The sequence below is a fragment of the Heteronotia binoei genome, chromosome 5 (assembly GCF_032191835.1).
Source record: "Heteronotia binoei isolate CCM8104 ecotype False Entrance Well chromosome 5, APGP_CSIRO_Hbin_v1, whole genome shotgun sequence".
Taxonomy (NCBI): domain Eukaryota; kingdom Metazoa; phylum Chordata; class Lepidosauria; order Squamata; family Gekkonidae; genus Heteronotia; species Heteronotia binoei.
In genome coordinates, this window is record NC_083227.1 from 126,114,478 (window position 1) to 126,120,477 (window position 6,000).

Consider the following 6,000-nt stretch of genomic DNA (forward strand, 5'->3'; position numbering starts at 1 on the left):
AGTTATGGGACTTTGTGCTCTCATACTGTTTGGCCAACCAAAAGGTTTAACTGGTAGAAAGTAAGATTCACAATGTAAACTACTTAACTGGGCCATGAAAAAAACTCCTGTGATCCAGGAGTGATCCAAAGCCCATCTATATATTAGGCAGAATGTGGTAGCATTCTGTTCTGTTCCAAACTAGGTACAGTGCGAGGTGCTTATTTTGAATGTTTCCCCACTAAAAATGTTCCCTGGATTTAATACATAAGCGCAACAGAGAGAAAGGTTAAGTATAGTCTCTCCTTGATGAGCTGCTTCATTATAAGCAGAGTCTTTATTACATATAGGAATATATATGACACACACACATGCAGTGTGAATGGTACAGGCCAACATTCTGCAACCTTGTTTCACCATCTCATTTAGCATAATGAGTACAATGATCTCTGCCCTCGATTTTCATGGTGGATCCAGGAATTAGAAAACTGCTTTTTCCTAAAGACTTCCCTTTTAGGAACAGTTGCCTCTACTGTCTCCTGTTCATTGAGAATGCATTCCAGCTGAACACAGCTGCCTCCAAATTCAGTTTTTTAAAACTATTATTAACACTATATTTCCCACTAACTTCTATATGCCTTTAAAAAAAAAAAGAGGCTTACACACACACACACACCCAGTCCATCTACTGAAATGGTGGCATTTTGCAGAAATTAGGCGTTTTGCATCTACTACAATTGTACTCTTAGCATTGTTTAGCCAGTATTTTGATAGTCTAAAAAAAGACAAATCATGGCTAATACAGAGCCGATCTCTTTCCAAGCCCTTCCCTACCAATTTTTGAGATTATACTGTGTGAATAGCAGCTCTGCTTACTTTTGTGTTGCCTATAGAAACTACCTGTAGCCTACAGGGTAGCAATATTACAGAGGTGTCTTGGGGATGTAAAGTCACGTGTCATACTTTGTAAAGCTCTAACCACAGTATGTTCCCAAATGTTAAACCCAGATATGTTAATCTTGGAAAGTTTCTCTTTTTAATGAGAACTTGTCTAGAGCTTATTCTAACTGATTTAAACATTTTCATTCTGCTGGGCACAATATCTTACTATACTAAGACACTTCCTCAGCCAGCTGAGAGACTTCGTATTATGATGCTTCACTGTAACCTGAAATAGAATCCAGCATTTTAAGAGCACAATAACCACCACACAAAGCACATTCCCGAAAGCTGTAACCCAACAGGCAGATACACCTGGCCTTTCTTGACAAGGATGAGCAACCGGATTTGACTTATGCTCCACTGAACAGAATAATTGTAAGGTTTCACTTGATGAAACAGTTCAGCTAAGACTTGCCAGGGCTGCAAGAAAATGACTTCCACCAGAGCCCATGAAGCAACTTGGTGTGACATCACCAAGGTAAGCACCAGCTAACTTTTTGTATAGCTCACGTAGCAGGTTCCAGAAATACTTAGTTAGCTAAGATAATGTTCAGTTTTCTGAACAGAAGTGCCTTTTGCAGCTGCTCAGTAGTCAAAATAACAGCAGAGTCACCAGGACAAAGACAGATAGGCATTTCAAAAATTACCCCAGTGAAGTGTTGTTCCCCACCCCCCCGCCCCCAGCCTTCCATTCTGAGTTCTCCAGTTTGCAGATCACAAATGGTCCAGTGGATTCTGGTTTACAGACTTTCATATTAATGGAAGAAGCCTGAATGTGTTAAGTGAGACCTGACACTGACAATGAAAGTCTACTGTAGGGGGGGAAAGGAGAAGGTCAAACAGAGAACCCTTACTTGCCTTGTGCTTTATGTGCAAAACTTATATCACTTTCCCAAAGGACCTTTCCTTACAATATGTGTATTTATCTTGTTGTCATTTTGGCTTGTGTGTGTGTGTTTTAACTGCTTTAAAGGAATAGCTGGAGGTGAGTCAGAACCAGGTCCCTGCACTCTGACTGTTACATTTCTGCAAATTTGGTCTTCTCCCTAGCCCCCTCACCCCTTCTTGCTTAATATAACATCATTTACAGCTGGTCCAATATTTGTTTAAATACAGCCAGTGCTACAACTAGGTAGCCAGAGTTGTGCCAGACATATTGTTGTATTACAGAGTGCATTTTTTTTCCAAATATATATATGTGTGTGTGTGCGCGTGTGTGTGTGTTTCTAAATGCCTGTGAGAGTTATGTGTATGCAGCTTTTAGCTTCTGTTGTTTTTATTAAGGGAATTATATTAGTGCAGAGCTTTATATTTTTTGTTGCTATGTAATCCAGAGTACGGTGGACTTTATTTGCAATAACTGAGTTTATTCTTCCAAGGGCTCACAGGTTCTCTGTAGATTGAAGGGCGGGAGACAGAAGTGCAATTAAGCAATTGTATGGAAGTTGGCCAGTTGGCATGTAAAGCTTCACCCTTCAAGTATAAGCTCACCAGCTCTCTAGGATGGGCAGACCTTTTAATACCAGAATCAATCTTTGAGGAAAGAAAGCAGTGTGATATGGCGCAATCCTGTCAGCTCTCACAAACTAAGCAGAATCAGTACTTTTAGAAGGGAAACCACCAAGGAAGGCTCTGCAGAGAAGGCAATGGCAGACCACTTCTGCTTTTCACTTGCCTTTAAACCTCCTTTCTGGGATCAGCATAACTTGTTCATGACTTGATGACACTTTACAAACACACACATTGAGTTTTGAAGCCAGTAGGTATTACAGTGGCTCTGTATCAGTTGATGGCATGTAGAAAGAACCAAGCTGCTTACATATGGCCCAGGAAGTTGCCCAAAGGGAACCTCCTCCCCTTTTCTTTGGTACCATATTCCTTAGAGCATTTAAAAGCTCAAATAATGCAGATCTATTATCTCCATTTGGCAGTTTGCTCATTCATACAAGAAGAACAAATAAAATACATTTCCCCCTTTACTTCAATGAATATTTAAAATCACAATTGCAATGCCATATACCAAAGGAGAACTGGTAGTATACAGAAAGAAAATTAGGCCAAGAGCTGCGGTCTTCTCTGAGGCCCATATGCAGATAGTGGCCCTGCATGACCTGTGGCTCCAGTCTTTTCCTCTACTCAGGAGGAGCCACTCTTAAGGCAGATGGGACAGATAGGACACTTCTGATAATTGGTTGTTTCAGAAAACCAATGCAGAGAAGGGTGTTTCATTTAAAAAAAAACATACTGATTTCCTCTATTTTGGTGGCAATTTTTGCCATAACTTAAGGCTTTTCACAAAATAAGGATCCTTCCATCCCACCCCTACTATGGTACTAACACTGACCCTTCTGATAGTCTCACGAAACAAGTTTAATGGGCATAAAGCAGAGAGAATATTTTCCTTGCTCTGATGTGGTTTTTCATAGAATCACAGAGTTGGAAGATGCCATACAGACCATCTAGTCCAACCCCCTGGTCAATGCAGAATCAGCCTAGAGCATCCCTGACAAGAGTTTGTCCAGCCGCTGCTTTAAGACTGCCAGTGAGGGGGAGCTCACCACCTCCCTCTGTAACTGATTCCACTTTTGAGGCATGTTAAAGGGGTGCCTGATTTCTACACCTGTCCCAGAGAGCTGATGATTCTAAATAAGTCATGATGGCTGTTTCCTATTGATTTTCCATTCAGAAAGTAAGGTTGCATAAGGATGGCTTTTGACAGAGTCTCCCTACAGGTGGCAAATATGCCCCATGGCATTTGGAAACACCCTAGAGAAGTACTAAAGATGTATCAAGAGTTCATGATATGTGCCTGGCTGTCTCTATTTTGGGTATTGCTTCCTGAGAATTTTGTACCACAATTAATACCTCATCCAAGATGTTTTGTTAGCCAATGGATTACAGTTGCTTGATGTCTCTGTTTCCAGTTATTACCCCTTCCTTTCTTGAAGCCTTTCACTGTTGTTTTTTTTAAACTTTACACAAATTAATTATAGACACACCTTCCTGCTTTTCTCTACTAATTTCTCTTGAGGAGGAAGCAGAAGAGTTGAACAATTCCATGTAAAAAAACCTTCCCACCCACTTATAGGGAATGTTTAAATGCAACCATGTTTGAAAAAAGAAGCCATGTGCACACAAGAACTTTATGAAGATTTAACTTAATTCTTACATTGGTCAATTAGTGTGACTACCACTGAGAAAGGGAATTTTGTGGCGCCAGTCTTAATAGATGTTGTTTTTGTGAAGTTGCATTTTCCTCTTTCAGAGAAATTAGCTAGCATAATTAAAGTAGCACAATGATATGAATACCTTTATATACAAACAACTAACTAGGTATTGCATTTTCAACAGCACCTACGTAACTAGTATAATGCAGGAAGTGGACCTTAGTACTGAGAAAATGAGGGCCAAGCTGAAATATAATGAAAAGTAACAGTGAAGGCTGATAAAGAACAATCCCTGTCTAGCAAAATTTTCGGGGTAGCAGCCTATTTCCTAAAGGATCCATCAACTTCATTTAGTGTAAGGTGCTGTTCTGTAAAGGACTGATGCAGTGTCACAGGCAGGGATGCCAGGCCTACCTGGTGAAGGCCTGCAATTGGTACCACTGCATTGCACAATGCTGTAGGAATTCCCCTAATCTATATGGCAAAACCATAGACATTAGGAGGGTTCCTAGAGCATCATGGACATGGCAACCAGAAATCATCCATGACTTCTCTCCCCTACCCTTTTCTTCTGCAAAGAAAGCAGTGAAGAGCCAGCTGGGGTAGTAAGTTTCAAAAAGTTTGGACCAGCAAGTCCAATTCTATGAGCCCCAAAAGAAGGTACCCCTATCCTTTATTATTTCCAAATGAAGGGAAGGCATTTAAAAGGTGTGTAGTTCCTTCAAAGTTCAATCATGCTTGTGGTTGCTCCTGGCTCCTGGTTCCCTTGCTCCTGGTTCCACCCCCAAAGTCTTCTCCCTCCACCCCCAAAGTCCCCAGATATTTCTTGAGTCGGTCATGGCAACCCTTGCAAACAACCTGGCAAGCCTAGACACAGGTTTATGTTTCTGGAATGACAAAATAGGCTTGTGGCACCTTACAGACTAACAAATTTATTGTGATGTAAGCTTTCATGAATCAAAAGGAACTTCATCAAATACTAAACAAATAAGGTGAGATACATATGTTTTAAATAAGATACATTATTACATAAATGTGTGGGTCATGCCCACAGTGTACTGCATCCAGCAGCCCAACTTGGCCATGCTGAAGTGGTGCGTATCCAATAATCTCTGTCTACATAGTAGCAGAATGCTTGCAAGGTGCTGCTGCCGTACTCACGGAAGTGCCCTACTCTGGGGAAGGAAAACACTTCTTCTCATGTTACCTATTCTTTTTCTTCTTCTTTTTGGTGGGGGAGTAAAATTGGAAGACAGTAATGTTCTATACTAACAACTGAAAGGTTTGGCTTGATTTGGTCTGGAAGTGCTGCCTACCACTATTCCCATCCTAAACATATTACCTGAAGTGCTTTTTAAATGAACAGGGCTTGCTTCAGATTAATGTGTTTGAGGTAGGGCGCCAACTCTGAGTTTGGAAATTCCAGATGATGTGGAGATGGAGCTTGGGGAGGGTAATCAGGGTATAATGCTGTAAAGTCCACACTTCGAAGCTGGCATTTTCTCCAGGGGAACAGATCTTTACAGGCACAACCTGGAGGTTGACAACCCGAGTTTGAAAATATAACACTTTATCACCCATTTTCCTCTTAGCTAGTATAATTAAAGTAGCACAATTATAGTTTTTCTGTGTCTTTTTAACCCCCAGCTCCCATATTGGTTATCACAACCAAGCCAAATATTGCTGCAAAAACATTGTGAACCCTTTTTCCCCCTGAGCCCATGACCAATGCAAATGTTCTTGTCTCTTAGTAAACTCCTGGGGACTCTTTCCTGCAGCAACTGATAGCACTCTCTGAATGGAAAACAAAAATCCACCTATTTTCTTTTAAAACCTTTTGAAGCCATCATGGGGGTGAAATGCAGAAACATGTTTGAACTAAGGTACCAAAGATGTAACACTATCTAGGTTT